Here is a 20,354-nt window from a genome sequence, read left to right as displayed (position 1 = left end):
GAAAGAAAGAAAGAAAGAAAGAAAGAAAGAAAGAAAGAAAGAAAGAAGGAAGGAAAGAAGGAAAGAAGGAAAGAAGGAAAGGAAAGGAAGGGAAGGAAGGAAGTTAATTTCCCTCTGTCCTTCACTCCACTTATCAGATGCCTAAGGAAAGAATTGGAGTTTGAACTCAGCTACAACAGGGATTAGCAAATTTTTTCTGTTAAGGACAAGATAAAAATAGTTTATGCTTTGTGGACCAAATGGCAAACTTGAGGTTACTATGCAGGTACTTAAATTAAATGGCTGAAGAACATAAAGTTCCACAAAATTTTTTTATTGCTGAAATGTAAGATAAAATGATAATAGAGTGAAATTGATTTTTCTTTCTAATCTTCCAAGACTTAGAGTAGGAGTGCTCCTCCACATGCTTTGAACTTCCTCAGTTTGGCCGCTTGTGCTTGAGAAGGGGAGAGCTAGAGCCAACAGTGAATGAGTAAGAGTTTACGTGGTGCTAACCCTCACCATTCTTCTTAGGATTGCGTGGAGTGAGTGAGCAAGAGCTAGTGGTCCTGTGTCTCCTGTCCTCTACTTCCTCTTAAATCTCATTGCCTCCTACACTGTAGGCATGTCTCCAGTCTGATGAAGGAGTTAATGATTTTCTAAGGTAATTGTGACCCAATGCTGTTTCTGACTATTCTCCTCCATGGTTTTTAAAACAACCCCTTTTGGGAACCCTCCTATATTGTTGATTGGAATGCAAGCTGGTGCATTGTGGAAAACAGTATGGAGGTTCCTCAAAAAGTTGAAAATAGAGCTACCCTACAACCCAGCAATTGCACTACTGGGTATTTACCCCAAAGATACAAATGTAGTGATCCGAAGGGACACATGCTCCCCAGTGTTTATAGCAGCAATGTCCACAATAGCCAAACTATGGAAAGAGCCTACATGTCCATCAATAGATGAATGGATAAAGAAGATGTGGTATGTATACACACACACAGGAATATTATGCAGCCATCAAAAGGAATGAAATCTTGCCATTTGCAATGACGTGGATGGAACTAGAGGGTATTATGCTAAGCAAAATAAGTCAATCAGAGAAAAATAAGTATCATATGAGCTCACTGATATGAGAAATTTGAGAAACAAGACAGAGGATCATAGGAGAAGGGAGGGAAAAATGAAACAAGACTAAACCAGAGAGGGAGACAAACCATAAGAGACTCTTAATCTCAGGAAACAAACAGGGTTGCTGGAGTGGTGGGGGGTGGGAGGGATGGGGTGGCTGGGTGATAGACATTGGGGAGGGTATGTGCTATGGTGAGCGCTGTGAATTGTGTAAGAATGAAGAATCACAGACCTGTACCCCTGAAACAAATAATACATTATATGCTAATATAATTTTAAGATTTTATTTATTTATTTATTTAGCACAAGTGGGGGAGAGACAGGAGGAGAGGGAGAGAGAGAATCCCAAGTAGACTCCACACTGAGCGTGGAGCCTGATGTGGGGCTCAATCTTACCACCCTGAGATCAAGACCTAAGCCAAAATCAAGAGTCAGATACTCCACCGACTGAGCCACCCAGGTGCCCCTTGGCTACTGTTTTATATTGCTTCTCTGAGCTTTCTGTAAAGATGTGCTGAAAGAAAAGAAAAAGTGGTGGGTTCGGGGGTGAGAGACTGGATGGTGAAAGGTGGTCAGAGAGGATGGACACCATTCTAGGTGGACACAAATGTCTAAACAAACCTATGGAGAAAAATAGGAGAAAGGTATTCTTTCTGAGGGCTCTTCCCACTAAGACTTTGCATGTTCACACATACCACCTGGAAATAGCATTCTTCCCCATGTTTCTATGCACTATTGACCCTAGCGGAAACTTGGCATGAGCCAACGAGGCCTCCTCAGTAGCTGCAGTCCCTATGTCTGCCCCATTAACCTGAATATAATTTGCTGTGAAGAAGAAAACTTTAGCCTCAGATTGAAATTTATGTACTTTCTGGCCAGCTTTTCTAATGTTATTTCATTACAATCATTAACTTATAGGACTTTTTCTTGAAGGAACTCGACACTTCAGGAACCATATTCTGCTTTTTCAAATGATCACTCATTAAATGTTTCCTGACAAACTGACATCTAACCAAAGAGAAATGGTCATTTTTTTTTTATAGGCTTCTCACTGCAGGGTCACTCATCCTTTCTGTATGACTTAATCTAAAAGAATAATTTAATCTTAAAGATTGCATTCTTTTACATGAGGTGGGAAAATGTCTCTCTCATTTAGTACACATAATTTAAATGTTTAAATTAATCTACATATTGCTTCTACATTGCTCAAATGACAGTTAGTCAATATTGTTTGACCATAAAAATGTTAAGGTCACATCACTTTGCTTTAGATTGAACTGGTTTATTCATATCAGTCAACATGTTTTAATAACATCAGAAGTGCTGATGACTATGGTGTTACACAGTTTGAGTCAGGCTTTCATACTCCATTTATTCCTCATAGTTACCTTATGAAAAAGGTGTTCTTATAACATCATTTTACAGAACTCAGAGTGATTAAGAAATGGATCTGTTTTACGTGATGTATAAGCAGCAGAGTTGGGATTCGAACTCATGCTTGGCAGTTACTGAGCCCAGGAGACTTCACTGTAGTATTTTGCCAATCATTTCATGGCTCTGCTGCTTGGGATTTCCTAAGAACAGAGCCTTAACCATCCATTTGACTATGAGTCAGTTCAGCTGATTGTTTAACTATCAATTGCTAGGGATCAATATGGTGAGTTATTTGGACTTCACCTGTAGTAGAAGTCACAGAAAATCAGTATCAAATTGATTCTTGGGGCCCCTGGGTGGCTCAGTCTGTTAAGCGTTTGCCTACAGCTCAGGTCATAATCTCAGGGTCCTGGGATGGAGCCCCACATCGGGCTCCCTGCTCAAGGGGAGTCTCCTTCCCCCTCTCCCTCTTCCTCTGCTCCTCCCCCTGTTTGTGCTTTCATTCTCTCTCTCTCTCTCTTTCTTTCTCTTTCTCTCAAATAAATAAATGAAATCTTAAAAAAAATTGCTTCTTGCTCAATTGTTCTCAGTAAATTTGTAGATGTTCAACAGTACTTGTAGCCCCATATTAGCATAATAAAATTCTAGTCACTTCATAATAAAGGATAGGATGATAGTTATTATTATAGTAACAATAATAGCAACAAAAATGACTACTTGCTCTGAGTGCTTATTATGTCCCAAGTACTGTGCTTAATGCTTTCTGTGCATTTTTAAATTTAGTCCCCACAAAGACTCTATGAAGTATAATGTTGGAACCCTAAAACTTAATTCCTCTGGAATTCTAGAAAGACATTTTGTCCTTGCCTCTAGTTCCTGCCACACAGCTGCCAAAACCCTTGGAAATTGCCAAAGTAACGAGTGTCTTTTGTATGCTTATGAGATTACTGTGGGCTGAGGGGCCTTAGCTTCCCCGGTGGGGGCTGATTACCAGAAGGACTGAGTGTAAGATTAGAGGGTTGGAACTTTCAACCTTACACCCCTACTTCTGGGAGGAAGAGGGACTGGAGGTTGAGTTCATCACCAATGGCCAATGACTTAATCAATCATGTGTATGTAATGAAAATTCCACAGAAATCCCTAAATGGCAGGGTTTGGAGAACTGGGTTAGTGAACACTTTGAGGTGCTGGGCAGGTGGGTGGAAGGTACACTCTGCCCTTCCCCCATACCTTGTCCTATGCATCTCTTCCATTTGAAAATTCTTGAGTTGTATATATAATAAATCAGTAAATTTATAATAAATCAGTAAATGTAAGTAAACTGCCTTCTTGAGTCCTGTGAGCCATTCTAGCAAATTATTGAACCTGACAATGGGTCTTGGGAATCCCCAAATTTATCATCAAGTCAGACAGAAGTGTAGGTGTTTTGGGCACCCATTTGTGACTGGTGTTTGAGGTGAGCTCATTCTTGGGGGACTGATCCCTTCAACCTGTGGGTCTGTGCAAACTCCAAGTAGTTAGTGTCAGAACTGAATTGAATTGTTGGATATCAGTTTCTGATGGAGAGGTGGAGACACTGTGTGAGAAGGAGACAACAGAATCCCCAGTGGCCTAAGCACATACAATAAAAGGAACAGGATGTATTGGAACACTTAAAAAGTTCAAAGGTAGAGCCAGCATGTTGAATCTGGCAGCTCAAATGTGTCATGAGGGCTGGGTCCCTTGCTGCCGCTTCTCTCCACTTTGCTCCTCGTCAGCTCCGTCTCACCCAGAATCTCCGCAAAGGTCGGGTCACATCTTCCAGCCCAGCAGAAAGCAACCTGCTTTTTACTCTGTACTTCCACACAGCCCTCAGGTTTAGTCTGGCTGAACCAACTTGGATCACAGGCTCATCCTCAAACCAATCTTTGTGGCTGGAATGGACTATGTTGTTTGGTCTATGCTAGGTCACAGTCCCACCCTGGAGACTTTGTTCACCTGCATGCCATGGACTAAAACTAAGGTGGGGTAGTCAGTCCCCGAAGGATTAAATGCTATTAATCAGCAGAAGAGGAAGTGAGTCATGGGCAACCAAGAGCAGAGGGTTTCAACTACAGGAAGTGATAGTCACCATTATCCCCATTTTACAGACAAGTAAATTGAGGTTCAGGAAGTTTAGAGTGACATGTCGATATCTGCCCATTAGTCAGATAGAAAGGTAGTGTTACAGCCAAGAAGTCTCAGGGTAGTCACAAAACCACAGTGCATTTTTAGAAACTGAGTCTCTACAAGTGAAGATTTTCAAGAGGAGTTTGTTGCTTCTGCTTATTATTTCAACCCTGATAAGAAACCAGGAAAGTTACCCGGGTCATTCCACATCCCTTGATCTAATTCTCACAAGTTAAAATAGAACAAAGAGTTATATTTAGACATAGCAAAGTAAAATTACTAAGTACTATTCTTCTCTGAACAGATTCTTAAAGAGAAAAACATATGTTTTCATATTTATATAAATCTTATAGAGGCTGTTAATTCTTGAAAGATGTCCTTGGTAAATGGAATCAAATACCAAATGTAATAGACATTTTTTTACCTGGAATTACTTAACTAATCCCTCATCATTTGCGAGAATCTAGACAGGTATGAGATGACAGACACATAGACCCTCATCAGAGGATGCCTTGAGTAAATATCCACTTCCCAGTTCCCTTAGGTTGTTGGCAGAATTCATCTCCTCATGGTTGTATGACACCCAGCCAGGGGTCCCTCTAAGCTCATAGAGGCCACCTGCAAGTCTTTGCCATGTAAACTTCCTCAAAGCTAGCAATGGACAGGGAGTCTCTCTAGTGTATACTAGTAATATTCTATGTAGAGATAAAGATAGAGATAACCATGGTGGGACATCACATCATCCTTGCCACATAAGGTAGCCTAATTACAGCAGTAACATCCTATCAGCTTTGCTGTATTCTATTCTAAAGTCTATATTTTAAAAGTTCCACCCTCGGGCGCAGGTGAAGTCTGAATCACTCAACATATTGATCCCTAGCAATTGATGGTTAAACAATCAGTTGACCCCGGAATCCCAGGATTGGATCGAGCCCGACATTGGGCTCCCTCCTCAGTGGGGAGCCTGCTTCTCCCTCTCCCTCTGCCTGCCACTCCCCCTTTTTGTGTGCTCTCTCTCTTTCTCTCTCTCACGAATAAATAAATCTTAAAACAAGACAAAACAAAAGAATGGGAGGGAGGAGACATGAGTGACCTAATTAGGGAAGTTGGGAAGGCTTCCCTGAGGAGGTGGCACTTAGGGTGGTATCTAGTTCAGTTTTAGCACCTAACATACGACCTGCATGTAACAAAGTTCATAGAAAAGAAGAAGAAAAGATAATTGCAGACAGTAATTGCTGATAATCTTTGGATGCCTATATTATAAATGTACTTCATGATTCTTCACAAATAGAAAATCTAAGTTAAACTGAATTTTTTTTCTACTCTTTTTTTAATTATTATTATGTTATGTTAATCACCATACACTACATCATTAGTTTTTGATGTAGTGTTCCATGATTCATTGTTTGCGTATATCACCCAGTGCTCCATGCAGAACGTGCCCTCCTTAATACCCATCACCAGGCTAACCCATCCTCCCACCCCCCTCCCCTCTAGAACTCTCAGTTTTTTTTTCAGAGTCCATCATTTCTCATGGTTCATCTCCCCCTCTGATTTCCACCCCCGTTCATTTTTCCCTTCCTGATATCTTCTTTTTTTTTTTAACATATAATGTATGATTTGTTTCAGAGGTACAGGTCTGTGATTCAACAGTCTTACACAATTCACAGCACTCACCATAGTACATACCCTCCCCAGTGTCCATCACCCAGCCACCCCATCCCTCCCACCCCCCACCACGCCAGCAACCCTCAGTTTGTTTCCTGAGATTAAGAATTCCTCATATCGGGGCGCCTGGGTGGCTCAGTCGTTAAGCGTCTGCCTTCAGCTCAGGTCATGATCCCAGGGTCCTGGGATCGAGCCCCGCATCGGGCTCCCTGCTCGGCGGGAAGCCTGCTTCTCCCTCTCCCACTCCCCCTGCTTGTGTTCCCTCTCTCGCTGTGTCTCTCTCTGTCAAATAAATCAATAAAATCTTTAAAAAAAAAAAAAAAGAATTCCTCATATCAGTGAGATCATATGATACATGTCTTTCTCTGTTTGACTTATTTCGCTCAGCATAATACCCTCCAGTTCCAACCACATTGTTGCAAATGGCACGATTTCATTCCTTTTGATGGCTGCATAATATTCCATTTTGTGTGTGTGTGTGTGTGTGTGTGTGTGTGTGTGTGTGTGTGTATATACCACTTCTTCTTTATCCATTCATCTATCGATGGACATCTTGGCTCTTTCCACAGTTTGGCTATTCTGAATTTTTTTTTTTTTTAAAAGGCATGTACTGACAAAAGTTCAGCCTCCACCTTCAGGCACAGTTGCATCAAGCAGTACGATCAATGGTGTCAGGTAACACTGCACTTTTCCACTTGGCTTCATTCACACTTCACACATTCACACATTCACACTCACACACACACACTTCAACACACTCCCTGTGTTGGCTCCATTCATCTGAGGTTTTTCTATCATGATATTAAGATAGTGGAAAGCTCCAGACTTATGTCTTTTTATCAGGAACGCTTGTAGAAAAAATGTTTTCTTCCCAAGAATAAATGTTTTATAACTGGCTCTCATTATGTATGGCTTAGGCCAGGAACCGGCCAGTATAGCAATCCCTCGTTCACTAGAAAACACAGGGTCCACTTTGCTAGTCCTAAGTCTTGTGCCTTCTCTTGAATTAGGGATAGAATCAGCATCTCCAAAACTCCGTGATCTGGGACTAGGGAAGAAGACCATTGGCTTCCCCTGGAAAGCCAAGAAGCATTCACTGGTAGAAGTGGGAATGTTTGCTGGGCAGGCAGAAAGAACAGAGGCCTTCCTCAGAGTAGAAATGTCTAATTGCTTTCATGGGTGTCACAGCTAACAGAAATAATAGTAATAACACTAAGAAAAACCACTTATTTTCTAAGTGTTTATTATACCTACCCATACAAACTCGTTCTACACTCCTGGCATGTTGAAAAATCTATCCAGCCCCAAGCCAGAAGGCAAAACTAGCTCTGTTGAAATCTAAGTATGGGATTCCCAGAGAGTGGGGTTTTTAGTAGGACTAACACCCTTCCCTCAGCCCTCAGCCCCGGTGCTCACGTGTCCTGCACCATACCTACCTTAGTGCTGACCTGCTCAGAGAAGGTCCGTTAAGTGAAGCTCATTTCAAGCGCAGATGGTCCCAAGTACCTTAACGTCTGCCTGGTGGACAGACTAAGTGATTTCGGATGGCCTTCGACTTCTGATCACATCCATGCAGCCAGGGACGAAATGAAACCTTGTTTATCATCTTGATAAACAGCCCCTTTCAGTGCCTCTGGACGCTGTATGTAACTCGGTAGAGTCAAATACTATTAAATTGTCATCACCGTCAAAAAGAGAAGTAATAAGTTTTTCTACCTGAGCGATAGTTAATGACTTCTACAATGTGTAACACAAATCAGAGTTTCTGTTTGTCTTCTTTCCCTCTAAATGTGTGTTTTCTGCTCTCTCTGGCTGTGAATGTGAGGCACAGTCTCATGATATAAATAAATATATACTTTTCTTATCACCTCTCAGCTCACCTGATAAAAATATCAAGATGGCGAGGGCCAGATTCTTGGCTTGCATGAGGTATATGCACAGAGGAAGCTAAGCAGCTATATGTCGTTCTAGTTCTCCACGGAAGGCGAAGATCTGAAAGACGGTATTTCACGGGTGAAAGCCCTGAAGACGCTGCCACGCTAGTTACAATTAAACATTTTTAGAGAAGTGATTTAAGCACTCTTATGGGGGTAAGATACTTCTTTGACTTTAATCATCCGGAATAATAATTTATTAGTCAGATTAGGCTAACATACAGATTGACCAACAAACCACCCCCAAATCTTGTTGGCTTAAAACAACCAAGTCTTATTTCTTGATCAGGCACCATGCCTGTCGTGGTTCAACAGTGGGGTTGTGTTCGTTGAAGTCACTCACGACTAGACTTGCTGGAACAGCCACCACCTAAAACAAGGGAACAAGGGTGGGCAAACCATGGCCCAGGGGTCCTATCTGGTCCACCATCTGGTTTGCACCACCAGTGAGCTCAGGATGCCCTGTGCCTTTTTAAATGGCTAAAAAAAAAAAAAACCTTCAAAAGAATATTTTGTGACACATAAAAATTACATGAAACTCAAGTTTTAGTTTCCATAAATAAAATATTATCAGCAGACACCCCCACTCATTTATCTATGTATTGTTCATGACTACTTTCAGGATAAAATCACCGAGTTTGGTAGTTAACCACAGAAACCAGATGGCCTACAAAGCCAAAAATATTTACTATCTGGAACTTTATAGGTAAAGTTCGCCGACCCCTGATCTAAAATATGTCTGGGTTGTCACGCCAGCAGGAAGAGAGCCTAGGAGAGTCTTGCATAGGGAATTAAAAACTCAGCATGGAAGTGATAAGTCACTTGCATGAACACAGGAATAGTCACATGGCCCCACCTCCCACAAGGGGGCTAAGAATACCAGTAAGCCCAGGAGGAAGAGAGCCAGAGACCGTCATTTAGCAGTTCTGATGGCTGCCACGGCTAAAACTAATAATAGCAAGAATATTAATAGCAGGAAATTGCATTATTCTTACACTGCAGGCACTGTTCTAAGTGCTTTGCCAGTGTTCACTCACCGATCCTCACAACATCCTCATCCTGAAAGTACTATTACCTTCCCCATTTTACAGATGATAAAACTAAGAATGAAAAGCTTAAGTGATTTTCCTGAGATAAATACAGTTTAAAAAGGGGGAAGGCGGGGGCACCTGCGTGGCTCAGTCGTTTAGTGTCTGCCTTTGGCTCAGGTCATGATCCCAGGGTCCTGGGATCGAGCCCTGCATCGGGCTCCCTGCTCTGCGGGAAGCCTGCTTCTTCCTCTCCCACTTCCCCTGCTTGTGTTCCCTCTCTCCCTGTGTCTCTCTCTGCCAAATAAATAAATAAAATCTTTAAAAAAAAAAAGGGGGGGGGGGAAGGCGGTATTTCAGCTCAGTCAACAGAGCTCCCAAATCCACCCTGAACACTGTACTCTTAACCATTGTCCCACACATGGACCCTCTAGGACTCACAGAAATCCCAGCCCTCACTACTGCAGAGAACGCTTCCTGACAAAAGCCTTAATTATAAAATTCAGTAGATGCAAAATGCTAATTTTAATGTTTGTGGAACAGATTTCCATAATGCTTAAGAATTCAGTTAGGAGTTGGGGAGTAATTAGCCCATGGATGCCTACGGATATTCATGAGGTTTTCCGACAGATACTAAAGGAAGAATCTGCGATTTAAGATCACTTCCTGACTCAGCAGGGCTATCCACTGGTGGGCATCAGACCCTAAAGTGAAAATGCTTCTTTCAGAGGAGAGTATTTCTTCCTTGATTATAGCAAAGTGTCTCTTAGCCTTCTTGTCTTTGCTTCTCAGCCAAGTCAGAAATGATGTTCCATGGGCATTTTTGTTGTTGTTTAGTTTGAGGAAAAAATGTCAAAGAACAGTTTGGTTTAGAGGTGATGGATTTGGAGTCATTGCATTGCCTGCTTTATTTTGTTGGCTCGACTTTTACGTTTTCCTAATGGAGTTTATGTATAATTACCACCCATGTTCCTGTTAACATCCACTATACTCACCTGCAAAGGATAATAGAAGAATCTCATTTTAAGAGAATAAAGCAAGTTTATAATTGTTGTTGGACTTCGATATCAGAGAGTATTCCTACTTGTTTGCCATTAAATAAATGCCATGAGGAAACACAGAAAAATGAATAAAGACGTAGGAGCAGATAGGCAAGGATTCAATAAAGAGAACACATCAGACCCACCACTGCATGAAAGGTTCAGACATTTGACATGAGGTCCTGGAGGCTGAAAGGTAAATTCTTCCATCTTTCAGCCTTTCACGATTCTATCCTTCCATCAAAACTTGTGCCGGAAGAAACTGCCTCCAATGTCATCTTTAAAACTAGGTTTCATTTTTTTAGGTTAAACCATAAGAATGTTAGCTTTTATTTGTAGTCTGCCTACTGTGTGCTCTTTGGTGTATTAATACACAACTTTCTAATTCTAATATCCTATAGACTTGGGCATTTTCCTTATGAGGGACCAGAGTTTAGAGATTACAACTTGTCCCTAGTCATCTAGCTAGTAACCCCCAAATTAGGTTATTTGAAATATCATTTCAGTAGTAACATATTCAACCTTTAAGGTCAGTGTTTCACGTAATTTTAGGGAAATTAACATAGCCAGAGGAGTTGCTCATGTAAAATAGGGTTGCCTGTCTCTTTGCTAAAAATTGTTTCCATGTCATTCCCAGCCTTGAAGGCTAGCAATGGAGAAGAAAATCCTGATAAACTATCACCCAGCTGGACCAGGGATTTCAGTTTAGGCAAAAAGTTGGGGGAGACCCAAGTGGGACTTAGATGAAGAATGTTGAACCTTAGAGAGCAACAGTGGACATAACTATTCCTCTAAAAGCCTCATTTCATTCTAACCTTTGCCTTCCTCAAAATAGTAGAATACAATTTATTTATTCTGCATCATCGGATTCTAAACCATCACTTGGGTTGTCCTCCCTAATGCTATCCAAGGCATCCCTGTTGGAAAAGAGTCAAAGTTCTGTAGTATTTAAAGAACACTAAGGAACAAAGGTGTTCTTCTTATGAGTTCATTGGTGTATCTTTGGGTAAAATTTATTTCCATGTTGTTAGAGCAGTTTCTAAAAATGATTTCTACAGTAGAGTTTCAGCATATTCTGTATAAGCCCTTTTCTTCCTTAAAAAAAATAAAGGAGAAATCTGGGGTATGGGTGATCAGTTTATTGCAGTATTACATTACTTTTAGCGATCTCATTTTAGGGGAAGAGTGGGGTCTAAATGTTTCCCAGTCATTGGCCTAGACTGAGAGTAAGGATACAGGTGTGAGGAATGGTCCATGTTAGTGAAACTAAAGAAAAACTGGAAAGGGTCAAATTTTTTCTCAGTCATAATCCTGATTCCAACAGTATTACTAATAGCAGAATACCTTTCAAAGCTTACTTTGAGCGAGGTATTATTATAACTGCCTCTACTTATTTAATTCTTATACTCTCTTAGTCCTCAGAACAACCAAAATTAATGTTATTATTATCCACATTTTATAGATGAGAACCTTGAGACACTGCATGGAAAATGATCAGAAGCAACAAATCCAGCACTTGAACTTTGGCAGCCTAACTCTAGAATCTGTGATCTTATTCATCATGCTATATTGCCTCAAACAGGGCTGCCCAGCCCCGAATTTGTTCTTTATTCCTACATTCATCTGTCTTCTACATAACCCAGAGCGCTAGGAGGGAGGAGATGTTAATTTGTTTAATCTGAAGCATAAACAAATCAAGCAGCCATTTTGTCCTCCTCTACCAAAACATGCTTAAGGATCCATTAGAGTCTCTCTTGTCAGTGATTTACAGACAGAGACATGTGGAGCTTCCTTCCAGTCTACAGGGTCAATAAAGCATTTTTAACAGAGTCTTAAATATGCATTTCTGACTTCCACTACAATACATTCCAAGAGAACTACTTATAAGGCCTTGATCAAAACGTCCTATAAAAGTGAATGTCAAAAAAATCTGTGCTTTGTCTTAGACCTAACAGCTTTTAAAGAGAGGGACCATTTACAATGAAGTGAAAATGGAAGTATCTGAATAATGATGTTAGTCTTAACATTCCTTGATTACGTTTTATTCATTTCCTCCAAAAGTTGCCTTTGACTATAAGCAGATATGTCCTGGCTTAACTTTTAAATGAGGACTGAAGTTTCCTTATGGTTACTCTTAATTGCTATTTTGTGTTCCAGTCATTTCATGTAGAATGAAAAGTTTATCTTTTGAACATTTTGGCTCTACCCCAAACCAAAGGGATGATTTTTCTGGCAAAAGCTGCATCTATCATTCAAGTTCATTTTCTTAAAAGATCACATAATGAATATTTGGGTAGGAAAAGTTCCCCCAAAGTGGTTTAATTTATATTCAGTCTTTCTTCTTTTCCTTTCATTTCTTCTTTGTTTACTCTTTCTCCCCCTCACTTCTTCCCTTCCTTCTTTCTTCCCCTGATTCCTTTCTTCCTTCCTTCCTTCCTTCCTTCCTTCCTTCCTTCCTTCCTTCCTTCCTTCCTTCCTTCTTTCCTTCCATCCTTCTTTCCTTCCATTATTCAGTCATTTAGCAAATGTGGAATTCCTACTCTTATGCCAGGCACTAGGGATAAAGAAGTAAACAAGATGCAATCCCTGCTATCACAGAGTGTCCAGCCCAATGGGATAGACAAGCAGTGAACCAAACATTCCTGCTAGGAGATACGCTGCAAAAGAGAAGTTTGGCTTGTGAAGACATCATACCATGAGGATCCAAAGCTAGTCTTTGGGGAAGAGGTTCATTCAACAAATATTTACAGACCAAACACAGGCCACATTCCAAGTTGAGTACTAGGGATGGAGTGATAAAAAAGAAAAATTGCTGCCTTTACCCTTTACAGGAAAAGCAAAAGATTATTTGAAAATGTCAAAATAATACATTGTGAATATTATTCTGGGAGAATGTGAGGTTGTAGAATCATATAGCAGGGGAATCTAACTGCCAGTATGGTTCAAGGACACCTAAAGAAGACCTGAATGATGAGTACGAGGGCAAAAATAAATAAATAAAATAAAAATAAAGTATAGGGTTTAGACTTATATTCTCTCTCTTTTTATTTTTAAGATGATTCTCTTTTATTCCAACTTTATACTCTCCCCTAGCATTTCCTTTCCCAGAAAACCTGGTATTGTGATAATTTTGAATTCCTTGGCCATGCTTTGTCATTGACACGAAGCCATCAACACCAAACTAAACTACTGAATGTCAAATTCCCTGGCAGATGGAAAGGATCAGACACTAGCAATTTCCGTTAAGTGCCCATTCTTAAATGGCTGACCCAGTTTGTAGCCCAGAGCAATCCAGTGGCTTGGTGTGAGCTCTCTTAGATGACCATTCTGGGAGCAAACCCTGTTTCATGATGCCAACCTTCAAGTTTTTACCATCTGCTTGCCAGTCATTTCTAACCTCATCATCTCTTTCTATCTTGCCATATCATTGTCATCAGTGGGGACTCTTTTTAAAAGAAACGTTGCCCTTAGCAATTCATCTTCTTTGTGTTTCCTCGCTTGTGCAGGGCAAGACAGTGATGCATTGAGCAGGGAAGGAGGGATCATTGCTAGGAGCATATTGGGGTTGGCATTTTTTTTAACTTCTCCAGCTCAGAGAGCCCTGCTGCTGCCAGAAATAATCTTAACATGCTGTCTTCCCCCGCCCCCCCCTTTTCGGATATTAGAAACTTTCTCTTCCTGTTAAAAATAGGTTTTGATAATCTACTCAGAGGTCTGACAAACACAAGAGAAAAAGCAGAAAGGAAAGTGGAGAGCTGCCCCGTGGAGCTTCCCTGCAGGGGACTTTGCCATTGCCACTTGGGTGAACATGGACAAAGGGAGTGAGAAGCAAGGCCATCATTTAGAAAATTTGTGGTAGAGGGAGAACAGAAATTGATGTTCATCTAACATATCTAACATTTTTCGACTGACCTGTGTTAGCCGGGTAATTGCCGCATTTACCTTCTAATCTAAAAGAACAATGGGACCCCTTATAAAATGTGATTTAGGTTATGAGACTAATTTCTTATTTTATCTTAGATGTTTTCCCATAGACAAAGTCAAGTGATGATATGAGCAATAATCTGGAAAATCTGAATAGTACAGACAACCTTTATACTGGCTTGTTCTTTATGCCACATTCTTTGCCATTAGCTAATAGGTTACCTCACTATCATATTTGCTGGAGCTACAGATTCTGGGTGAAATCCAGAAAAGAAGCCATTTTCCATATAATCCATAAGCAAAAAAGGGAAGCTCAATTTTCTGAGCACTTAAATGACTGCTTTGAGGGGCCATAGCTCATCTTGAAATCATTTTGACTTGGATTGAGATAAAATTTAGGAATGGATTGGCATTGGCGCCAAAGCAAAGTCTGAAAGACATTTACATGACAAATATTATCATTATGATTTTGCAATAACCTTGGCAGTTAGGTTTGAAAGGACAGTTCATTAGGTAATCTTCAAAATGTAGATAAAATAGATTTAAAGGAAAAAATTTCTAGTTTCCAGAAAGGGTTATGACAAATCTTACATATCAGAGACAAAGCTGAGGAATGTTTTCGTTTCCAGTCCCCTTTTTCAAACAGCCAGCTAATGAAGACAATAGGTAAGTTAGACTACAGTTCCAGAGGGTCTTGAAAAATTCTCTCCCTATGGTGATAAAAGAACTGAGCCATTTCCTGTCAACCATCTAATATTTTTATTTCTCCAACATAAGTCAGTGGACCAGGATTTCATGGTCTGGATAGATTGAAAGATTAACTTGCTCTGGTTGACTATGGCTAGGTCAGTCACAAATATAAACCTTTGGATTCAGGAGATTTGGTTATGACAGGTCTAATCAGACTTTCTAAATTTTAGGGTCCTATGGGTTCCAGGACCTGGTTGCATATTCCACATTGGCATACCTAAGCAGCTGGTGTAAAATGAAGCTATAGTTGAACCTGTCAAGACCAGATGAGCTTGTTATTTAGAGCAATACCTCTCTGGCTTCCCATGGGCAAATCCATCATCCATGAGCCCAAGGAAGACGTGGTCTGTCTGGGGTCACTGACTTTATACACAAGGTTTTAATGAAAATAGAGCACTTGTCAATTTCCAGTCACTGAGTTCTCCTGCCCTTTTCAGAGAAACATCAGCATGTATGCTAGGCCCAGGTGGGACTGGAGAATGAGCACTGCAAAGGGGATCAGAAGATCTGGGCTCTGGTCCACATGCTGCCAGAGAGTAGATATCTGGTTAGTTAAAACATGGGCTAGTTTTTTAACTGCTCTTGATCTCAGTTGCCTCCCCTGTAAAATAGGGGTAATCATAACCTCATTGGGTTTTAGTAACCATAAAATAAATAAAGGGTTTATAATGTATCTTTCATGGTGTCAGGAACATAGTAAGTAGTCAAGTGGCTAACTCCTGTATTACCATAGTTATCACCACTAGTTATGTAGCTGTGTCGCTTGTTAAACACTTGTTAAATACTAATAATACTATGCCAGACAATTTTTAATAAATAAACAATAGGAGTCCCTGTCCTTGAGGTGGTTATATTGGGGGGAGGGGGACATAGAGACAATAAGGATAATAAATACATTAATTACATATAGTAATTGAAAATCACAAATATTCTGGAGCTGACACAGGTAAGGACGTGAAGCAAAATAAGGGAGATCATGAATGCTTTCTAAGAGAATTATGATTTTGATAGGGTAGTCAAGTGAGACTCTGAAAAAAAAAATGACATTTGGGCAAAGATGTGGAGAGAGTGAAGGGGGGAGCCATAGATTTGCCATATCCCAGGTGAGGCACAGTTCAACTTGTCAAGAAGACCAGATGAGCCTCTTATTTAGAGCAACACCTACCTGGTTTTAGAGTAACACTCAAGAGGGACCACGTCTGCCATGTTCAGGCAATAACCTACAAGGAGACCCGTGTCCATGGAGCAGAGCGATGGAGGGAAGGGTGGTAGCAAATGGGGTCAGAATATAATTGAGGGAAGAAGAGTGAGTTGGATATTTAACCTTGATAACCTTTGTAAGCAAAGTGTTGACTTCCTTTTGGAAGTTCTTTATTAACAAAGAATGACAACTCATGACAAGACGCACAAACGCAAAGTTGTGGAGTCCAGCAGACCAGTTCATACTTGTATAATTTGGGGCATGTTATTCAACCTCTCTGAGTCTCAGCTTTTCATCTGTAAGGTGGGGACAAAAACTTGCAGTTGCTGAGAGCTTTATAAATAATGTAGATAGAGTGCCAGGTACAGTGCCCAGCATCCAATCAGAATTCAGTAAATGTCAGTGAGCACTGAGCTGACCCGGAACTGTTCCTTTGGCTCATCTACAAGAGTGTTAGGAGAGACTGGCTTTGGGCCTCCAGTGGCCACCTCATTGTCCACATTGTTTAATTCAGGGCAGTGATTTGGATGATTTGGCATGTCTGTCATTGACTTAACTATAAGTCAAATGAGATTCAAGATGTATCCTAGAAGCTTTTCTATAGCTTGTACCACATTCATTCATAAATGTTGTTCTAGTCTTATATTAAAGACAAGTGGTAACTTTAAAATTGCTGTTATTTTCATGAAGTATAGAACCAGCAATTACTGAATTGACTAAGGGTACTTAGAGCTGACAATTACAAGTTAAAGCAACCTGATTGCAGGTATCTGGGTTGAGGAGTGTAATGTGTGATTAGCCTTATTGTTTCATTAACTCTCATCCCAATGAAGGGCATGTGGCAACAGTGTGAATTTCTTCCCATGTTCCAAATTCAAGCCCCCTTACTTTCTGCTCAGAATTTTGCGTTGGCCTTTTATTTCTTCTGCTTCACCACCTTGCACTTCTCCACTTCCTCCCTGGGGGGGGGGGGAGTCACTCTTGAACAATATCTAGATCCTATCAGTTCTTGGCTTCAAAATCCCCATTAGTGCCTCAATGAAACAGAAGACTCACACCAAGTACTCTTTCTGGAGAGGGAAGTTTTCTACAATTTCAGGTCCTTACTTCCATCTACTCTAACTAATCTTTTTTTAAATGCCCTGACCAGCTCCTTAGAGAAGTCTGGCTCTAGGGCTGGGGTAGGAAACATACAAGATGAGCCTGAGGCATCCTGTAGAGTTAGAAAGTAAGGAAGTGCTCAAAAAAGGTGAGGGGTGCGGGCAGTACAGGGAGACAGGACACAGAAACCAACTGAAGGAGTTCACAGTGGCCAGGGCTGGACTATTCTGAGCAACAAAATAATTAATGTAGTATTGGATTATAACCCAGTGTGTAAAATAAAACATCTGTGAGTCCATACTGATATAAATGATTGAATAAGTAAGTAGATGGGAGGGAGGAGACACATCTGTCATGCAGACGAATTCCCAGTAATTTTAGTAGATATTGTAACCTCACAGAGGCGGAGCATAACTCTCTACTCCCTAAGTGTGGGCTGCACATAGTGACTTCTTTCCGAAGAGGACAGTATGGAAAGACAGGGAGGAGAGTAATGTTACAGTGGGGGAATCTGACGAGCACTACCTTAGCCAAGTGATCAGGGTCAACTTCAATAGTAGTAAGTCATGTTGATAGTATGTACCCTTGATATGATGTGATGAGAATGGCACTTTCCCTCTGTGGTCTTCCTCCAGAAACACATAACCTCAGTCTCATCATAAGAAAAGCATCAGATAAATACCACCTGAGGGACATTTTACAAAATAACCTGAGCAACACTTCTCAAAACTGTCAAGGTCATCAAAAAGGATGGAATGTCTGAGAAACTATCATAGCCAAGAGAAGAAGCCTTAGGAGATAAAACAACTAAATGTAATGTGGCATCCTGGATGGTATCCTGGAACAGAAAAAGAGACATTAGATACAAACTAAGGAAATCTGAGTATAGCATTGACTTTAATTAATAATCATGTATCAGTATTGGTTCATTAATTGTAACAAAACTAGCATACTCATATAAGATGTTAATATTAGTGGAATAAAAATAAGAAATTATAGGCTGTGGCATATGGGAACTCACAGTACTATCCTCACAAATTTCCTATAAATCTAAGACTATTCTATAATTAATTAAAAGGTTATATTTAAAAAAATGCCCCAACCTTTCACATTAGTGAAATGCTTTTCCTTCATCATGGCCTGTTGAAGTTCAACCTTTCATCTCCCAACTTAAGAAGCCTTTTGAATTCTTTAAAAACAAATGGGTATCTCCTTTGACCTATGTCCACAGAACTTGGTACTTGCTTTGTGGTGCTAATTTTAAGTTAATGCACTTATTTCTTCATTCATTCAACCAACAATTATAGTGTACCTACAGCAGTTGTTGACAATAAGGCTAACCTTGGCCCTGACCAAGCTTTCAATTTGCCTGTGGTCACAGACTCGTGGATACAGTTCGGTGAGGAAATGTGTAAAGTGCCAAGAGAACGAGCAGTGGTGGGAGTGAGATGTTCTTGGAGGAACTGACCTTTGCACTGAGTTCAAAGAAGGGTTAGTGAGTGCATTTGAGTTGTAGGTGGTGGGTAGAAGGATGAGGAGTAAGAGGGAATATCCTAGGAGAAACCATATTTGCACAATTATTGAGGCAGAAAGGAGGGTGACATTCCCAAGGAAATATATCATCATGGCCAGATATTATCATAGGTAGCACATATGGACTCTCTACTATGTATCAGGCTCAATGCTAACCCCTATACATGTGTTATGTTGGTTTATAATCATGCAACCCTGTGAGGCAGGTGTTAATATTATTCCCATTTTACAGATGAGGAAACTGAAGCACTCAGTAAGTAGCAGAGCTGAGATTCAGACTGAAAGAGGCTGACTCTAAAGCCCAAACTCTGCCCTTCCGTTGAGGGGAGGCAGAATTAGTCTGCCTTGAAGCAGAGATTCTTGTGTTTCTTTCCTATTAAACCAGGATTTCTCAACCTGGGCACTGATGACATTCTGGACAAGATTGTTCTTTGGTGTGGGATCTTCCCTGTGCCCTGTGGGATGTTTTAGCGCATCCATGGCCTTCACCTGCTAGATGCCAAGAGTACCTACCATCCACCAGTAATGACAATTCAAAATGTCTCCAGATTTTTCCAAATGTCACTGGTGGGGAGGGTGGATAGCAAAATCAAGCCCATTCCTGCCCCTGCATTGAGAACCACTGCATTATATTGTGGATTCTCAGGATAGGATGAAGCTGGGTCTTCGGTCTTTCCTGTCTCCTCTCTTCCTTCCCTCCTCTCTTTTTCTCCAGTGTTTCCTAAGGCCTGCCATGTATGGGCTGAACACATGTCTCTAACAACTTATAACACAGTAACTTGTATATAGTGATTGCTTGACAAATGCTTGCTGAATTTATGCCAACTGAATCCTAAATGTTCTGAGTCCATTCTTGTCAAATAAAATATATCCTGGGCGCCTGGGTGGCTCAGTTGGTTAAGCGACTGCCTTCGGCTCAGGTCATGATCCTGGAGTCCTGGGATCGAGTCCCACATCAGGCTCCCTGCTCAGCAGGGAGTCTGCTTCTCCCTCTGACCCTCCTCCCTCTCATGCTCTCTGTCTCTCATTCTCTCTCTCACAAATAAATAAAATCTTAAATAAATAAATAAATAAATAAAATATATCCTTCCTGAACATAAAACTTGATATTGAGAAAGTTAATTCCTGGTCTCCAGTCACTGGAGTATCTTTTGTGTTCCTAAAGAACGGTCCTGCATGCTGCCAAGAGCCACCTGAATGCTCACCAACATTCAGACAGACCCAACCCTTCACCTGTTAAGAACCTAGTGGAGAGTGATACACATTATGTTGCCAATAAATGTTGAATGCATGGCTGACCTGTAACAATTAAGTGAAGCCATATGCCTAGCTCTGTAATTTGAGATGCCATTTAAAGCACATACCTATTTTCTCCAGCAATTCCTTCTACCATTTTTTGGATGGGAGATCTGGATTTGGCAAATGACTCCCCAACTAGGTTTTTTATTCAGCCCCCTGGAGAGTGAGCAGGCAGTGGGAGGGAGAGTTAATTTCTGGGCAGTCTTCCTGCCACCCACTGCAGGTTCTGTATGACTGGCATGTC

At 40.7% G+C, this 20,354-nt stretch overlaps 1 protein-coding gene across 1 annotated transcript in view; it reads left to right on the top strand.

Moving 5' to 3' along the window:
- TAFA1 (TAFA chemokine like family member 1) overlaps window positions 1–20,354 on the top strand; it is a 534,189-nt gene that overhangs the window by 394,184 nt on the left and 119,651 nt on the right. The gene's annotated exons all lie outside the window — the stretch shown is intronic.

Source organism: Neomonachus schauinslandi, chromosome 1 (assembly GCF_002201575.2).
Source record: "Neomonachus schauinslandi chromosome 1, ASM220157v2, whole genome shotgun sequence".
Classification (NCBI taxonomy): Eukaryota; Metazoa; Chordata; class Mammalia; order Carnivora; family Phocidae; genus Neomonachus; species Neomonachus schauinslandi.
Note: the sequence above shows the minus strand (reverse complement) of the source record. Positions and strands in the feature narration are given on the sequence as shown.